General features: G+C 39.5%; 1 long non-coding RNA gene across 2 annotated transcripts in view; it reads left to right on the top strand.

The window, feature by feature from the left end:
• Window positions 1-18,836, top strand: part of LOC147574910 (uncharacterized) — a 53,403-nt gene extending 34,567 nt beyond the window's left edge. For both annotated transcript variants that reach the window (XR_015242835.1, XR_015242836.1), the window contains exons 2-5: window positions 2,253-2,355; window positions 12,667-12,710; window positions 14,635-14,763; window positions 16,814-18,836. This is a non-coding gene — a long non-coding RNA (uncharacterized LOC147574910). The remainder of the gene's footprint in view (window positions 1-2,252; window positions 2,356-12,666; window positions 12,711-14,634; window positions 14,764-16,813) is intronic.
• Window positions 18,837-19,662: the final 826 nt, after the last annotated feature.

Below are 19,662 nucleotides of genomic sequence, written 5' to 3'. Positions count from 1 at the left end.
TATCTAAATAGAGTTTGCTTTCCTTGAGTTTATTTTGTAATATGAATAATGCATACTCTGCTTTCTTTTTGTTTGCACTTGGCTGTTGTCTTTTCCTAAAGGTTGTGTTTAATGTTTCTGCTCATTCATATGTTCCACACACTTGACTTAAATACACACACTGGACTTCCATCTAGTACATGCATGGACCCTCTTAACTTTCCATGTTTATTAGTTTAAATGCCATGGCTGCACACCCAGAGATTTCTGAACTTTGGCCCACTACTGAAAGGACTTTGGAGGCCCTTGATATACTGCATGGCAGAGATATTGAGGAGACTGAATCAGGCAGGGTTCTTTGATTGTAAGCAACAGAAACCAGCTCTGGCTAACTTTAAAAAAATATATGGGCTAGTTCACAGAAGAAAAAGAAAGGCTGAAGAACTAAAACCCTATCACCCACAGGGAAACATTCAAATTCATTAAACATAATAGAAATGTTCGTTTATTTTTTCCCCCTCAGTGAGACATTGTTCTAAGTACCAGGAAATCAGTGGGAACTCCTACCTTCAAGACACATATGTCTAATGTGGATCTAGACCCAGGGCTTCTTAGCTCAACAGCCTCTTATCCTGCCACTTTCCAACATACACAGTTAATACCTTAAATATCTTAAATACCACAGTTATGCATTTCCCTCATGGACTAGGTTCTTTCCTTAATGTTTACATATCTTCTATTATTCTCCTCTTTCTGCCTGTATTGCCCTCTCCCACATTTTTATTTGATGACCTTCTATCCAGTCTTCAAAAATCAAGCAAAATGTCACCACTATTACGGGGAGGTCAATAAATGACTCCCACATTTTCCCTGCTCAGTTGGGAACTACTGTATTTCTCTTTCTTTCTTTCTTTCTTTCTTTTTTAATTTGTTTTGACAGAGAAAGAGAGCAGGGGAGGGGCAGAGAGAGAGAGGGAGAGAGAGAATCCCTAGCAGGCTCCAGGCTAGAGCCTGACTTGGGCTTGATCCCATGAACCAAACCATGAGATCATGACCTGAGCCAGAAACTAAGAGTCAGAAATTCAACCTGAGTGAGCCACCTGGAAGGCCCCATTGAGAACTATTTCATATGTAGATTGATAACATATCTCATATGCTGATTGAATAAAAAATGTCATTTTTATCATTAATAAAGTCTAAGAGAATATGGCTTATGTTTGAGGCCAAATGACTTTGTTAATATTTGGCCGTACAGTTAGGCAGACATTTTAAAAAGTATTTAAAGTTTTATTTTATCTATTACAAGTATTGTTTCTAAGATTATTTTAAATTATTTTTATTTTATCTACTAGTTATAGAAAAACATTTTTGTTAGCGATGATATTATAGTCAGTACCATGTGGTTAAATGAATTTCATTATTTAAAAATTTTTTTTTAAATAGGGGCACCTGGGTGGCTCAGTCAGTTAAGCATCTGACTCTTGATTTTGGCTCTGGTTATGATCTCACAGGTTCGTGGGTTTGAGCCCTACATGGAGCTCTGCGCTGACAGCATGCAGAGCGTACTTGGGATTCTCTCTCTGCCTGCCCCTCCTGCTCTCTCTCTCTCTCTCTCTCAAAATAAATAAACTTGAAAATTTTTTTTAAATAATTTGTGATATAGAAATGTAAATGTCTGTTCTCATTTCAACTTCTTTGGATGCTTTATTTTGAGGCTGTCATAGCTAAAAAAGATGCCTCATGGTGACATGTAAACCCAAGACTATATCAAAACTTGATTTCCTCTTTCAGTTGTATATTCCCATTGCTTTTTGTTGAAATTCAGGTTAGTAAATATCCATCTTTCATCATATTAATCAGTTTTTCTTGCAAACTATTTGGAAGATGTGGAATTATAATAATTTTAACAAATGAGTTAAAAAACAATGATGCTTTTATCTGAAAGATTTTTAAATTGGTTAACAATTTTTTCCCATTTTTCTATGTACATGTATATAAATTTTATAGGTGACTCCCATTGGTTTTTATAATAAAATCATGTAATTATATAAAATGCTTTTTCATAATTATAAAATTCTTTTCATAATTCTCTCTGCATTTATCTGTTTAATTTTTTCCACATTTATTGACATATAATTGACATAACAAACTGCACATACTTATAGTGTACACTTTGGTGAGTTTTGACAGTGTTATATAGCTGTAAAACCATCAACATACCTTGAGTATCCTATACCCTTTCCTAATATGTCTGTGACCTTTTCCTCACTCAGCTCCAGGCAGTTGCTGATCTCCTATAATACTTGAGTTGTCAAAGTATGGACTAAAATATCTGCCAGGTTCATCTGGGCTTGTGCCAAAGGATAAAAAAGAGAGGTAAGTGCTGAGCCTTGTATATATTATTCCTTCTTGCAAACTCACCAGTCACATAAGCTACTATTCCTCCCTTTAAGGAACTCCCAGCATAGGAATGCAAGAAACCTGGGATAAGGAGGTTCCTTCTTTAACAATGCTTTTCCCTCCTCCTCATATAGTCATTAACTACTCTGGGCTCCCACTTTATAAACACTTCTGTAATAATGTGGGGAAAACATTACTTAGCAGAATTCACAGAGGACTGCAAAAAGATATGTTGAGCCTGCTCTCTATCAGAGAAGGAGCTAGGAATAGAGTGTCAGGAAAGTGAGCTTTCAGAAGGTGGTGGAGTGTCTGAAATGGAGTCAGAGGCAGCTGAAAGTTGCATTTTGTTTGATATCACCCCACCTCCATTTACTCTATGTTAACGAGGGTGAATTTTTATACACATGTAAAAATGGTGATGGGCCAGAGATTCAAGATCAGGTGTGATGAGGGGCGGAATAGACACAGTGTACCAGTACTGAGAGAGTTTCCATGAAAGGACCAAGAGAACCCAAATATTTAGTTATCCAAAGATTTTTTCAAGGGTCATGTCGTAACCAGCCTCCAAGATGGCCCCCAGTGATTCTCCTCTTCTCCCTTCTCCTCTCCACTCCTTCCTACAATGAATTGGGTGGTCTGTGTAACCTATAGAATATCATGGTAATGATGGAGGGTGATTTTCAAGGCGACGTCACAAAAGACAGCCTTTTATGCCTTGCTCTTTCTTGGATCACTAGCTCTGGAGGAAGCCAGCAGCCAAGTTCTAAGGACACTCAAGCAGCACCAAGGGGAGGTCCACATGGCAAGAAATTAAAGCCTCCTGAGCAGCTATGTGAGTCTATCTTGGAAATGAATCCACCAGTCTCAGGCCAACATCTTAACTGCAAGCTCATAGAGACCCTTTGCCACCATTATCTTATGTTTTGCAAACTGTGGTCACTCAGCTGCCTCCCTGAAAGACTCCGAGCTCCTAGAACCCTGAACCCCGGACTTGCTTATTTAAGTCTGTCCCCATCACAGCAGGCAGATTAAAGGCTAAAAGAAAGTGTGTTGGATGAACAATGGTTGCCCTCTAATCAAATGAATGAATAAATGAATGAAGGAGGGAGATATGCCCAGGGTCCACTGAGTCAAAAGGCACAGACTTCATCTGTAGGTCTTTCTGAAAAACTAGACCTATATCTCACAATAGCAACATCCAAGGGAGAAACTATGACTATTTTCACATAGACTAGGAAAGACTGCCAAACCCTCAAAACAATGGGAAGGAGTCTTCAAGTATCATGGAAAGAAGAGATGTCACTTTGGTAACTGTGGGTGGCAAAGCAGGATTAGAGCAAGGAGACAACTCCCCTGTGAGTACCTCATTTTACAGCATATGTTTTCCAACAGTCTTGTGAGGTAATCAGAGATAGGATTACAGCTCCATTTTGTTGAAGAGAAAATTGAGAATCAGAGAAGGAAAGCAACTAGCCTGAAGTCACACAGGAAACACATAGTCCTTAAATTCCCAACCAGAGAGTTGTTCCAAGACTCTCTAATGTATTTCTCAAAAGATTGCTTTAGGGGCGGCTGGGTGGCTCAGTCAGTTAAGCCTTCGACTTTGGCTCAGGTCATGATGTCGGGGTTTGTGGACTTGAGCCCCGCATCCGGCTCTGTGCTGACAGCTCAGAGCCTGGAGCCTGCTTTGGATTCTGTGTCTCCCTCTCTCTCTGTCTCTCTCCTGCTCACGCTCTGTCTCTATCTCAAAAATAAATAAACATTTTAAAACAATTAAAAAAAGAAAAAGATTGCTTTGTATTCCTCTTGGCCTAAGCCTGCACCCACCACAGACCCCTAGGCAAAGGAAAGGAAGTGAAAAGAGTAGTTGCTTTCCTGCTGAGAACACTTCCAGTCTGTTTGCAAAGAGATCCCACCAAACCGCCTATTTATTGGGGTGGGGGTGGACCGGGGTTTGAGCAGGGATTTATGAAAGGAAAGGGAAGGGCTGAAGAAGCTCTGGATGGCAGAATTCCACTCAGCGTCATTTAGGCCCCTCCTCCTCCCAGAAGCCAGCTAGGAATGATCCTCCTCGCCTGAAACTCCCACTCCTTTTTCTGAACTCATTGTGAAGTTGGTGGGTGACGTATTGGGAGAGCAGAGCAGTGAGAGGAAGTGGGGCATTGCCTGGATTTCACGGATTTACCTCCATTTGTACCCCCATCTCCACCTCCTTAATGTACTTTATACGGGCCTCTATCATAGGTCTTATCAATCCAGCCCAGTCTAAATTATATAAACTCTTCTCTGGCATATTTGACAAAGAATGAAGGATTTCTGCAGTTTCTCAGTAATTACTCTTTAAATATTAATAATTGAGATAAAGACAAAAGAAGAGAACACTAAATGTAAGTATTTACAAATACTCTGCCTACTGTCTTTTCCCTGGAAACAGGAGCATAACAGAAGCTGAGAGCAGACCAGACTGCTTTTCAGGAGAAAGAAGGGAAGCAGGGAAAGGGGGAGAGAGGAGGCAAATGGGTGGAGGTGAGTGGTGGGAAGAGATGGAGATGAAATGAGCTGTCACCCTGAAGGATGGAGCTCTGGGGAGAGATTTGTAGTGAGAAGTTTCGTGAAATAATCGTATGTGTTGTGATATAATTCCCATCTTGTTTCCAAGGGCATTCAGTAAAGATTTCTGCTCTTGTAGAGTCTCATTTGTGTTTCTCTTAGAGGCACCACTGACCCAATTCTGCCCTAAAAATGACGACATACGCCTCAGTTAAGTTATAATAATGCTACTTCTACTACTACTAATAGCATCTACTCTTTAAAAAAATTTTTTTTAAACATTTATTTATTTTTGAGACAGAGAGAGACAGAGCATCAACGGGAGAGGGTCAGAGAGAGAGGGAGACACAGAATCCGAAACAGGCTCCAGGCTCTGAGCTGTCAGCACAGAGCCCAACGCGGGGCTCGAACCCGCAAACTGCGATATCATGACCTGAGCTGAAGTCAGACGCTTAACCGACTGAGCCACCCAGGCACCCCAGTAGCAACTACTCTTTAGTGAGTGCCTTTTGTGTGCCAGATCCAGACACTTGTAATGTCATCAACTGGATTTAAAATGTTTCTAATTGACTACAAATAGCTTTGTATGATTGGTGATTCACAGATATTCACAGTTATGATCTGTTCCTGGAGTCACAAACTCATTTGTCTGCAAGGATGAGGCTCTAGTGAAGTGGGCTATCTTTAACAGTATAAATTTGATATTGACCGTGCAGGTCAGGTGATGTAAGGGAGGAACAGACACAGGTCAACTGGAAAGCCAGGCCCCAAGAAGGCAGCTGCTACTTAGTCTAGGCCAATTTTTGCCATGAGGAAATACGGCCTCGCTGTTACTGGATCCTGTGTAAGTTTTTCCACAGAAGTCAGAAATGCCTTTTCATATGTATTCCTAATTTTTAAATTAATTATAAATCTTTAGGAGAACTAGCTTGTGGCCTCTCTTTACTAAAATGGGCCAAAGAAGAAACGGTAATTAATGTCATTTGGTCAGAAAAGCTTAAGCCACTCGGCTCTTGAGAAAAAAGGGAAAAACAAAAAAACAAAACAAAAACAAAAACAAAATGAAACCAAAACCAGAGACCAAAACAGGAACACGGTGTGTCACAAGGCTTTTGTAGAAACTTGGTTTCTTTATAATCCAGCTTATATCCTTTTAGGTCTGTAGTTCTCTAACTCAGCTGCTGGATTTCCCTAAAGGAAATTGCGTACTGGCTGAAGATGACACAGTGAAATCATAAAGAAAAGTGTGCAAGTTTAAAAGATAGGCTGTGTTCCAGCTAAATGAAGCAACCAGATCTGTTCTGGGCTTCCCTACATTCCAGCCACAGCAATTTCTGGGACTGGTTCCTACTGGGGGTCCAGGGGAGAAAGCTAAATTTCTCAAAATCCTTCCACCTGCACAGCACACTGTTGCTGAGTTCTGTGTTCTAAGGCCAAAAAGAGGGTACGAATGGAAAAACGAAATGGGAGTGGGGGTGGGGATGAGAGGGAGATTTAAATTCTCAGGCTCAAATAATGTCAGAGCAGGGAGGGACCTTAGATAGCATTCTAACCCAATTTTTATACATCTTTTATTTCTTAACATTTCAAAATTAGGATATACTTGTGTTAACAGATTGCTATAAATAGAAAGCAGACACTCCTTCCTCTCTTGCCTTCATTTACAGCTGGAGAAACAAGCTTGTAGAGGGAAGTGATATGCATTGTCACCTAGTTAGAGTGCAGGGCAAGTTTTCACGGAGATCGATATTGGGATTGAGCAGGATTGTTTCCTATAGAAAGGGAAGAGGCTGGAATGTTGAGGAGAACGTTTAGTCTCAGATATTTTTGTATCTGAGAAAAGACAGGAAGAAAAAAAGACTATGCTCAGAGTTTTATATATGTTGTTGTTATTGTTGTTGTTGTTGTTGTTGTTTTTACGTAAGCCTTACCTCTCCCCTGGGAGGGAGGTATAGTTATTCTCATATTAAACATGAGGAAACTGGGGATCAGAGGGTTAATTAACTTGCCCAATATCACACAACTAGAAAAGTGGAGTAACTAGAATCCAGGTCTCTATAACCCTCAAGTTTCAATCCCATATATCACTCATGTAAATTAAAAATGGTTTCCTCTGCCTCTGGGCACATGAAGCCCAGCACCAGAGCTCATGGAGATGGTGGGGACGTTCTACAGTGCATTGGCTGTGTGTTCTCCTCCAAGTGCATGGCCCTTAGCTACTCTGCAATATGGTTTATCAAAAAAAAAAAAAAATCAGGACATTTTCATTATGATACGTCTTTACTAACTCTCCAAATTCTCTTTGAACTTTATTCTGATGTGAGAGAATGGGGAACAGAGTACCTGCTGAGAGACTCTAAGATGCAGGGGCAAGAAAAGGGAAGAGAGTCATACTGCTCAGACACAAGGGTACCATATCTTGGTCAGCAATGAAGAGAACCCTGGAGATCTGGGTTGTGAGGCTATCATCCACCCTAATATAGCTAATTGACTTGGGTCTTGGTTTTCTCCCATGTAAAGTGGTACAAAGAAGGGATTGGACCAAATGAATTCTGAGGTTCCTTCCAACTCTGAGGTCTATGGTTCTAAGAATAGATATAGATGCCCAGTGGGGGAAATGTTTTAAATCAGCCAAAAACTTAACAAGCAAAAGAGAAGAGACTCATATGAAGAGTAGAAGACAGGCAGACTACAGATATCATTTAATCTAGTGTCTGAAAAATGGTATCTAGTCTCTGCTGCAATAAGCTCTTGCCACCTTGAGACAGGCCATGTCATTGTTGGCTAGTTCTCATGGTTAGAATTTCTTACAGTGAGTCAGACTTGCTTTCTGAGACCTAACTGTGCCATGGGAACCATAGAGCCCATTTTAAATATACTTCCAAAAAATAGTCTTCAGATATTGGAAAACAGTGAATGTAACTCCCCAGATTTATCTCTTCTCCAGGATAAGTGTTCCTTGAACCACACCATTCATCCCTCAAAAGACAGGGTTTCAGGTCCCATGATCCGGGCTCATTCATTCAACAAACATTTGCGAGGCATATATGTGCCATGTTCCGTGGGAAAAACTGGGAATACACAAGGTGAAGAAGACACAGCCTAACACTCAAGGGCTTTACTTCTAGTGGGAATGACAAACAAGTCCCTAAACCATTGCACCAACCCTAGTAGAAGGTGTGTAAGTGTAGTGGGGGTCGAAGAAGGAGACAGTCAAATCTACCCAACGGGTCAGGAGGATTTTGTGAAGGAGAGACTTCTTCCTCTGTAGGTCCGTACATAAATCACTTTATCTTCCTCTTCATCCAAGGACTTTACCTCCTTCTGCCTTCTTTTCTTGGCATTTCTCTAACACATCCTGTTAGAGTGTTATGTTTCAGGAAATTTTTTAAAAATATATTCATCTGCCACCTTAGAAATGTTTTCATAAGAAGAGAATCTAGCAGCTTGTGACAAGAATGACTATTTCGGCACATAAAGTCTGAGACACTTTTACCAGCTCCCATTCTTACAGTCTCTCCAACCTAGCTTTCCTCTCTGTCATTATTCTCTTTTTCTTCCTCTCTCCTTCAGGATTTCTCTCACTCTTCCTTTCAAGGCATTTTTACAATCTCATAGTTAATCCTCACCACACAGCTTTTTTGTAAATTCAGATGGGTTAAGGGACATGACAGAGGGCACAAGCTGGGAAGTAGCAGAAGCATGATTTGAACCTAGCTCGTCTGATAAATATTCACATTCAGTTATAGGAAAAGAGGTCACAGGGTTCCTATCTGACCCTTTGCTAATACATGAATGCATATTTGAAAATGTAATCATTTCCACTACAGGCTAAAATGCAGGCCTAATTCTCCCACCTAGTTCCCTTCTATCCTTCTTGGATGAAGTATAAAATATCCTCTCCTAACTGTGTTTAACCTGTTTCTGCTAAATGTACGTATTTTCCAACTATTTAATCATCACTTTCACATAAAAAAGTTGTCTTCTCAAAAAAAAAATTTTTTTATCTTCTCATAATGTCCTGAGCAGGTAAATGTGTCAAAGTCCTTTATCTTATCTTAGAGGATGCAGCATGATATAAAAAACAAGGTTTCCTAAAAGTCAGTAATCTCTATACCACTTTTAATATTTTTGCTACATTCTTGAACTACTTACAGCACTTTAAAAAACTGTTTTAATTTTGGGGTACCTGGGTGGCTCAGTGGATTGAACATCTAACTCTTGATTTCGGCTCAGGTCATGATTTCACAATTTGTGAGATTGAGCCCTGCATAGAGCTGCATGCTGACAGGGAGGAGCCCACTTGAGATTCTCTCCCTCTCTCTCGCTCTCTCTGCCCCTACCCCATGAAGACGCGTTCTCTTTCTCTCTTTCTCTCACTCTGTGTCTCTCTCAGAGTAAATGAATAAACTTTTAAAAAACCCTGTTTTCATTTCAATTTATTTACTTTTTTAACTTAAATTTTAAGACGAACTTTAAATCTTTATATAGTGTCCCTATATGTAATGCCAAATTTTGATGTGCTCTTTATGTGTTCTAAATATTAAAATAAATGGATAATTATAGTATCTATAAACATTTGTTCTGCACTACTTAAAATAATCTCAAGAGCACATCGGTGAAACCAAGGCTGCTGCATGCAAAACTCTAAGGGTGCCATTTACATCATGGTCATGTCAGAGCTGTTCAAAGCTGTGGCTATACACATTAGCCCTGAGTAAACCTTGGGAACTTTAAGAAATAATGGAAAATAGAAAGGATACTTAATGGGAGTCTGTAAACCTGTACTTGAGCCCTGGCACTGCCACTGACTTACAGTGTGATTGAGGGTAGATCCTTTCATCTCTCTGGACCCCAGCTTCCAGATCTGAGAATTGAGGGGGGTTGACCTGAAGAGCTAAAAAGTTGTTACCATCTTTGTTGCATTGTTGTCCAATCTGTGTTGGATTGTTACAATCCAGTTGTTAACAATCTTTCTTTTGAGTAGCTTTAGTCATTTTAGATACCATTCTGAAGCTTTCCCTAGTTCTTACTCCCAGAGGAAAGCCTTGCTGTTATTGTAATTCAGCCAGATAAAATGGGTACTTACAGACTGAGAAAAAGAATTTTCTTTGCTCCTGTACTCAGGAGATAAGATCAGGCAAGTCTCCCAAGACAGGGTTCACATTGGGCAAGAGAGCAGCTCTGGGGAGAATTGTGGATTTCATGTTATTGTATAAAGCCAGATGTTACCACTATGTTTATAGATACCGGTATCTGTGAATTTTTTTTCTCTTGACTAGAGAGTAAGCTGTTTGAAAGTAGGATGAAATCCTCATAGTGCATTAATGCAGTAGGATCACAGTAAATGTTTGAAAATGGGAACACAAAGGGAAGGAGAGAAAGGAGAAGGGAGACAATGGAAGAAAGGAGGGAAGAGAAAAAGATGGGACTGGAGGGCTTATCCTTTTATTCTCTAGAATAGGCTAAATCATTTTGGCTCATCACAGGAGTGACACCTAGATGTGAAGGACGATTATTTCATGATTTCTGTTCTTTATCTTAATTTTCAAGAATACATTATTTCACACAGTAGAAATGCCATATAGGATGTTTTTCTAATCCTTTCACCACAGTTAAGACTATTTTGAGATTTCCCTTGTGTATCTTTGATCTTTTATTCATAAGTGCATCCTATTTAAGTGATTTAAATACAATGCTAATTATTGTATATTTTATTAATTCATTTATTTATTCCAAAAATAACTTTTGAGCCCCTACTATGTGTCAGAACCCATGCTAGACATTGTTGAAAATATAATGATGAATAAGATATAGTTCATGACCTCAAAGTTTCTATAGGCTATTTTGGGAGAGAGACAGGTAAATTACAAAAGACCATTGACATTTATGAATTACTATTCATTGTTTCAGCTATCCAATTCATGAAGAGCCTCAGAGATCCATGACATGAATCTAATTGTAATGAGAATAATTACACTGATATTGTGGGCTGTTGAGAGGATTAACTGAGATAATGCATTTTTAAACACCCAGCATGAATTTGAATCAAGAGCACTGTAAAAATCTTGTACAGGAGGAACTCACTTGGCTAGTCAAGCCAAACAGAGAAAATGGGTTGTAAAGAGGTGGGAAATGAAGATAGAATACCCCATTCTCCAAATTTGGGGAAGGGAAAACATTTCTTGTCATCAATTTAAAAAATACATGAAATCAGCAGCACAAATTGTAAAACATAAGTGACAATCAAAGTTCTTGTGTGGCAGTATTTATAAAAATTACAAACTATTTATCAAGATTAAAAAAAAGAAACATAATGATTGAAAAGAAAAAGCATAAGCATGCTGATATAAATCCAGTGAAGAGCACTCCTCCTGCCATCTCCACCTAGATGACAATCTGTTTCCCTTCTGCACAAATATAGTTGTTCATATCAAACTCGCACAGTTTGTATCACTTAGAACAATTTATGACGCATCTTTGGTTGTCAACCTTTTTTAACTATGATGACATTATTTGAAATTCTCAAAAGTGTTTTAATTTTTCTTCTTTGACCCCCTCTCAGTGGCTGTGTTCAGAGCAGCCTCTATTCTCTGTCTGTTTGCTTCTTTATTTCAGCTCTTATTGTTTATGCCTGCTATTGCCTCTTCTTTACCTCGCCAGAATTATTTGGCGAGAATTAGTGTTTCAGAGACTGGAGAAACTGCCCTAGTGTGGCTTGAAGGTTCAGGACCTTGGACAGCACCATAGGTGCCCTCCCCATTTCAACATTCTCCTCATGGTATGCCTGTGCAACCAATTATGAACAGTAATCATAAATGTATGTGTCAGGGACATGCCATAAGACTCAATTTAATTAGTGTTATCCTAGCAGAATAAACAAAGTGTTGTAAGAGAACCAAGGAGGGAGAGATTGAATCTTCCTAAAGAATCTGGGAAATTTTCCTACAGAAGGTAACAGGATACTGGGTCCTAGGAGAATAGTAGTCATGGTATCCAGCTGTTTGAGCTAAGAGACATCTCAATTGTCATTGTATACAATTTTAGTTTGAAAAAAGTTTTGCGTAGTGAATCAGGATTAATATGGACTCTGAATTACAGAAAACCTGAATACAGAAATACAGAATTTCTCTGAATTACAGAAAAAAATAACTTAAAAATAAGGAAGTTTGTTTCTTTCATATAAAAGACATTCAAAGAAAATCAATATAGAGCTGATATGGAGACTTCACAGTTATTAGAGTCCCAAGATCCTTATGTCTTTCTCTTCTACTATCCTTAACGGATTCAAATGTGGAGAGTAACTCATGATGGCAGCTAAAACTTGAGTCATCACATCTGCATTCCCAGCAGAAATAAAGGGGAGAGTTATAATGGTACCTCCACTATCTAACTCAGTCCTTCTTAAGAACGTGCCCTGGAAATTCCACCCTACAACTTCCGTTTACATTTTACTGGTCATTCCTTGCTGCAGGAGAAGTCAGGGAATGTGATATTTTAGCTGGACATATTACAGTCCATAACAAAATGAGAATTTTGTTAGTAGGAAAGGAGAATAAATATTAGACAATCTGTAGTCTCTGCCACACTTAATAAGCTCTTTAAGGGACCTTGTGGGTCATGTTCTTCTTTGTATCCTAGAGCTTAGCCCAGCAAATGAATAAACTGCATTTTAGAAAAATTGCAAAATCTCCAATTCCTCATGAAAGGTTTTTCTCATTGCACTCTATTTTCCAGAATTTCTACTCACTGGTCCTGTTTCCCCTCTGAAGTCACCCTGAGTAAGTCCTTTGTCTTATGTGGAAAACCTTCAGCTATCTAGAGACACTTCCCATGTTCTGTCTCTTTCTCTGAGGTATTTGCTTCTCTAGGACAATGACCTCCATCTTTTCAGCAATTTCTTATAAGACATGACTCCTGGATTCTCCCTTCCAATTTGGCCCTCATGGCAGAAATTTTGTCCCATCCTGGAGCCAGGAATTAATTAATCCATTTCAACCATGGGCAGGACCTAACTTCGGGTGCTGTCTGGGCTTTGTACTGACTAAAATAAGGCCTTATAAATTATTTTATTTAATTCCCTTGCAATTAAACTTCTTACAAAGTAGATGAGGGAAAAAGAGAGACACATGAAAAGTAAACCATCATCCCCAAAATTGTCACTTGAAATTCACAAAATGTTACTTCCCTGTGTTTCATATTAATAACCCCTGGCACACTGGGGCTGCCTTTTGGTTGCAGCCCCAGGTTCTGTTCCCTGTTTTCCTTGGGAGTTGAACATCCAGGTCCCATTCCCCTATTTCTCTTCTCCTCAAAGCCTTGCGTCTTTCCAGTTAAAACATTGTTCACTTATTGCACAATGGAGCTTGCACTCTCTACCCTGCAGAGTCAGAAAGAAATTTCCTAGAAGATTTAGCCTTTAGCCCAAGGCCTCAAATTTGCCTGACCTCCCATTAAGCACCCCACCCACCCTTGATCCAGCCTATTTTACTGTTTCTGGGTTCCCTGATTAACTCTGTCTTTACATATTTTATGAATATATTCACCCACCCATGTAGCCAATACATAGATCAAGATACAGAATTTTTAAAAATTGTATTTGAGCATAGTTGAAATATGTTACATTAGTTTCAGGTATACAAATAGTGATTCAATATCTCTTTACGTTATGCTATGCTCACCACAAGTGTAGCTGCCATCTATCGCCAAACAGAGCTATTATAATATCATTGACTATATTTCCTATGCTGTACCCTTTATTCTCATGACTTATTCATCATAACTTAAAGTTTGTATCTTCCACTCCCTTTCACCCATTTTACCTACTCCCTCCCCACCGCCTCTGGCAACCATCAGTTTGTTCTGATTCTACTTTTTGTTTGTTCATTTATTTTGTTTTTTAGAGTGAAATCATATGGTATTTGTATTTCTCAATCTGACTTATTTTACTTGCAAAATACCCTCTAGGTCCATCCAAGTTGTCACAGTTGGCAATATCTCATTTTTTATTGTTGTATAATACTCCATTATCTATGTGTACATCTTCTTTATCCATTCATCTATCAATGGACACTTATGTTGTTTCCATATTTTTTTTAATTAAAAAATTATTTAGAGAGAGAAAGAGAGACCAAGTAAGTGAGGGGCAGAGAGAGAGCGAGAGAGAGAATCCCAAGCAGGCTCCATGCTGTCAGCACAGAGCCGGACACAAGGCTTCGTCCCACAATGAGATCATGACCTGAGCAGAAATCAACAGTCGGGGGGTGGGGGGGCGCCTGGGTGGCTCAGTTGGTTAAGAGTCCAACTCTTGACTGCCGCTCAGGTCATGATCTCATGGTTTGTGAGTTTGAAGCCCACATTAGGCTCTGTGATGCTCTCTCTCCCTGCCCCTCCCCTGCTTTCTCTCTCTCTCAAAATAAATAAGTAAACAGTAAAAAAAAAAAAAAAAAAGAAATCAAAAGTCAGCGGCTTAAACTGACTGAGCCACCTAGGTACCCAATGTTGCTTCAGTATCTTGGCTATTGTGAATAATGCTGCAATGAACATAGGGGTGCATATATCTTTTCAAATCAGTGTTTTGTTTTCTTTGGGTAAATATCCAGTAGTGGAATTATTGGATCGTATAATATTTATATTTTTAATTTTTTGAGGAACCTCCATACTGTTTTTCACGTTGTCTGTACCAATTTACATTCCCACCAGCAGTGCATAAGGATTCCAAGATAAAGAATATTTGTAGCCACCTAGAAGACTCCTATGTGCCTCCATTCAGTGAACACTCACCCATCAATGACAGCCACTATTCTAGTGAGTTTGCCTGTTTTTGAACTTCAGGTAAGTGGAATTATCCAGTATGTACTCTTTTGCATCTGACTTCTTTCCTTCATCATTAAGTTGGAGAGATTCACTCATGTTGTGAGTAGCACTATTTTGTTCTTTTCCATTGCTGTGTCCATTGTGGCAAATGTGTTCAACATTATTTCAATTTGAGTCCAATCTATAGACAAGATGGAGAACCTTGGCTCTAGAGTCAGAAAAAACAGGGGTTGAATCCTATCTTCAAAAATATTTGACCTGGATTCACCCCTGAAATGTCTACTCTCATGGTCATTGGGCTCAATTAGATATTGAGTTTCACTTAATTACTATAGGCCTTACATGGCATCAAATTAACTCACAAAGGCCCAAGATAACAGCATCTGGTACTTCTCCTCAGTAGTTCTTGTAGTAATCTAATAATTAGTTTTCTTTTGCCTCCCCCTGCAAGGGGACAGCTCAGGTACAAGGAGTTAAGATTACATCAGTGCATGTAGTGACAACCTTAGTTTAGAAATGACCTATCTTAAATAAGAATCAATACTTTGCATCCTATGGACACACCTTTCAGATTCCCTGTGGGAGATTAGTTTACTGCACTTAGGGAGATCCAAAGTCATGGCTTCCTACCTTAGATATCCTGACTTACATGCACTTTACTAATTGGGAGTTATTTTTACCACAAACAATACTGCCTAATATCATAGCCCTCATTGTACCTTTATTGTATTTCCAGGGAGACAGAACATAAAGTTAACCCAAATTTGTCCTGAAAGGAGAAGAAAGGGAAAATGCTATATTCATATTCTCTATAGCTGACACGCTAACCAAGGAGATTAGGTCTGAAAATGACTTGCTCTTTGAGTCAAAAACAGTATTTGCTGTATGAAAATGCTTAGTAAGTGTTTGCCAATGAGTAAATTATGACAAATAACAACATTAAAGAGTTGCTTCACTCTTAACATTTAACTAAAACAAAACCAAACCAAATGACTATTATGTTACCTTGGGTGAATCTTAATTTCTCCTAACTTCTGTTACCTCTTCTGTGAAGTGGAAATAATAACTGTTCCCAATTTATTGGGATTATTGTAAGAATTAAATGAGATAATGTATGTAAAAGATGTTACAAACAGCTAGACTTCATTATTATAAATGGAGAGGAGGCCTATATAGAGAGAAGGGATTTGTTAGCAGGTTACATATGGTGGCAGAACTGTTCAGGTCTCCTGACTTCCAGCCCAGTGCTTGTCCACGATACCATGTGGCCCCTTTTCACAAGTTGTCTTACCTAGTTATTGTTTAGGAAATCAAACATCCCAAAACAATCAGGACTTTTGTCGAAGAGAGACAACTTCTGTGAAGGGTCCACTTTGCCCTGTAGACTGTTCACCCATCCTGCACAGGACACAGTCCACTCAGATGCCCTTCTCCTGGTGTTAAGGGTGAAATTAAGATTTTTCTCCAGGCCATAAGAAAAAGTGAAACTTATGTTCTCAACTTGCTGCTGACTAGCAGATGAAGGGCAAACAGAGCCTCCAAGCATTCATTCTTGAAGACTCTGGTTCCTTTTTCAACAGCCACTGCAAGAAGGGGATATGAAAAGCAATATGATCAGAAGGTAATGAAAGAACAAATCTCACTGGGAGTTAAATACCATTGTTAAAAAAAAAAAAAAAAAAAGCACCATGGGCAGAAGCCCAAAAATCAGAGGCTTCCCCGAGTGTTCTTTGAATCCATTTTTTTTAAGCTGTTAAAAACACCCTTAAAATAAACCTGCCATCTTGTGAGGACAGGAAGAAGGTTACCCGTCTTTCCATCTCCATCTGTAGGGCTAGCTCAGCTTTAGGCTTCCTTGAGCCACACTCCCCCACCTCCAGCCTGTTCTTTACAACATGTCAGGGTGGGGTTGATTATAGTTTCTTTCCCTAACTTAGCGAAATTCAGTCAGAATTAAAATTTGAAGTGAACCAAGGAAAGACTATATAGTAGTTCGCTTCACAATGCATTTTATTCTTGCGATTTCATATTCTCTAATCATTTCTCTTTTTTTATGTTTATTTTTAAGAGACACTCAGAGTGCGAGTCGGGAGGGACAGAGAAGGAGAGGAAGACACAGAATTTGAAACAGACTCCAGGCAAAGCCCAACACGGGACTCGAACTCAGGAATGGCGAGATCATGACCTGAGCCGAAGTTGGAATGTTTAACCGACTGAACCATCCAGGCACCCCTAATATTCTCTAATAATTTCTAACATTGCTCTCAGCCATTTGTATTTATCAGTATGAGTTTGGATCAGGTCAGTTTGTGAGTTAGGTCAGGGCTCATGTTATATCTAAGATTAGAGCTCAATCTGCCGCTGAGGTCATGGCTCATACTTCAGTTGGGATCAGGGTTCACCCTGTGATTACAGCTCCATCATGGTGGGCTATGAATATAATCTGTGATTAGGGTAGAGACCTGTCTGTGACTAGTGTTAGGGCTCCATCTGTGCTGGAATCAGGTCTCAGCCTGTGGCAGAGATCAGATTTGTTCGTGGTGGGCACAAGGATTCAATCAGGGGCTGGGCTCATAGCAGGATAGGGTTCTATTCCAGGAAAGAAGGTCAGGAAGTGTTGGTCAGAAGTTCAAAGAGTCCACTGAGTTGCTGTCATATCAGAGGACTGAGCAGTTGGGGGAACCAGAGAACCAAGTGGGGGGGGGTGTCAAAATAGAGTTGGTGACTGCCATCACCATGGATTACATTAAAAGGACTAACCATACCAAGTGTGGGTGAGGATTTGGAGCACCTGGAGCTTTCTTATATTGCTGGTAGGAGTATACATTGAAAAACTATATTGAACAGCTCTGGCGGTATAAATAAAGGTAGGTATATATATGTATGCCATCTGGGTTCAGCATTTCTACTCCTGGAATTGACAGACAACTGCTACACACAACATGGATAAATCTCATGAAATAGTGTTAAGCAAAAGAAGCCAGACACCAACGAATATTTTATGATTCCATTTATAAGAAGTTCAAAAACAGACAAAATTAATCTGTGATGATAGGAACTAGATAATGGTTACATTTGGGGGAGATATTAACTGGAGGGGGGGCACAAAGGAGCCTTCCAAAAGTCTATGTTTTGAACTGGATGGTGGTTACACCATACATAAAAATTCACTGAACATTTAACATTTGTACCTTTTACTACATGTAAGTTCTATCTCAATGAGAGAAAAGAGAGTAAGGAAACCGTATGGAAGTGTGGTTGGCTAGGGGCACCTGGCTGGCTCAGTTGGTAGAACATGTGACTCTTGATCTCAGGGTGGTGAGTTCCAGCCCCACAATGGGTCTTGAGATTACTTAAGAAAAAAAAAATTTTTTAAGTGTGGTTGAGGGGAACCTGGCTGGCTCAGTTGATTGAGTGTTGGACTCTTGATTTTGGCTTGGGTCATGATCCCAGGGTCATGGAGTTGAGCCCCAAGTTGGACTCCATGCTGGGCGTGGAGCCTGTTTGGATTCTCTCTCTCTCTCTCTCTCTCTCTCTCTCTCTGCCCTTCTCACACGTTCACATGCATACTCTCTCTCTCTTTAAAAAAAAAAAAAAAAAAAGGTGGTTGAAAAAAAATTTAGCTGAAGACTGGTTGGGGAGTTAATTCCATAATGGCTTGTTGAGCCTGGGGAGTGGGCCTGGAGGGTGTCAGGGGTAGAGGGGTGCAGCCTTTGAAGCAATCACACTGGGAATAATATAGTGTTAGAAAGCCACACACTTGGAGTCAAAAGTCCTGAGTTTGGATCTCAGCACTGTGCTTAGTATCCAATCCAGTGGGAGGCATGGTATGTTGTGATCTGTCATGAAGTACCCCACAAATTATTCATTGGTAATTGTAAGTCACTGAAGCTTTTAATATTTTCCTATTAATTCCTTTCAATTCGTGATACATGCATTTGGTTACAAATTAAGCCTTATAGAACAGTATACAGTGAAAAGTCTATTTTACTCCCATTTCTGACTCCAAACACTAGTTCCTCAGTCTCCCTCTTGAGAGACAACCACTATCATTGGCTTCTTAAATATCATTCCAGAGAGTCTATGCATATTTTTTTTAATGTGTATTTATTTTTGAGAGAAAGACAGAGAGTGAGCGGGGGAGGGGCAGAGAGAGAGGGAGACACAGAATCCGAAGCAGGCTCCAGGGTCTGCGCTGTCAGCACAGAGCCCAATGTGGGGCTCGAACTCATAGACTGTGAGATCATGACCTGAGCCAAAGTCAGATGCTTAACCAACTGTGCCACCCAGGCACCCCAGAGTCTATGCATATTCATGAAGTATGTCCTTGCAGAAAATCACAAGGTATGCCTGTAATAATGTTGCTTATATATTGAATGCTTTATTTTATTTTCAAAATGGAATTAAGTTTTCATTATAATAATAACACATGTTTATTTAAAATTGTATAAAGTAGAAGTGAAAACTCCCTAACCCACTGTACCACATCTTACTCCCCAATTCTAGAGTTAACCACTGTTTCTAGAGTTAACAGTTTTTGATGTGCCTTCCTGACAACTGTATGCATGTGTAAATATACATAGAATATTGCTATAAACAGTAAATTTGCAATCTGAATTTTTTCATCAACAATATATCAGGGACACCTGGGTGACTCACTTGGTTAAGGCTTCGATTATTTTTTTAAAGTTTATTTATTTATTTTGAGAAAGAGAAAGAGAGAGAGGGAGGAAGAGAGAAGAGAGAGAATTCCAAGCCTGCTCTGTGCCATCAGCACAGAGCCTGACATGGGACTCAAACCTGTGAACTGTGAGATCATGACCTGAACTGAAATCAAGAGTCAGATGCTTAACTGACTGAGCCATCCAGGTGCCCTGCCACGCAAGCATCTGACTCTTGATCCCAACTGAGGGCATG

The sequence above is a fragment of the Puma concolor genome, chromosome D4 (assembly GCF_028749965.1).
Source record: "Puma concolor isolate L17-30 chromosome D4, mPumCon1.1.hap2, whole genome shotgun sequence".
NCBI classification, from domain to species: Eukaryota; Metazoa; Chordata; class Mammalia; order Carnivora; family Felidae; genus Puma; species Puma concolor.
This window is presented reverse-complemented; position numbering and strand designations above follow the sequence as displayed.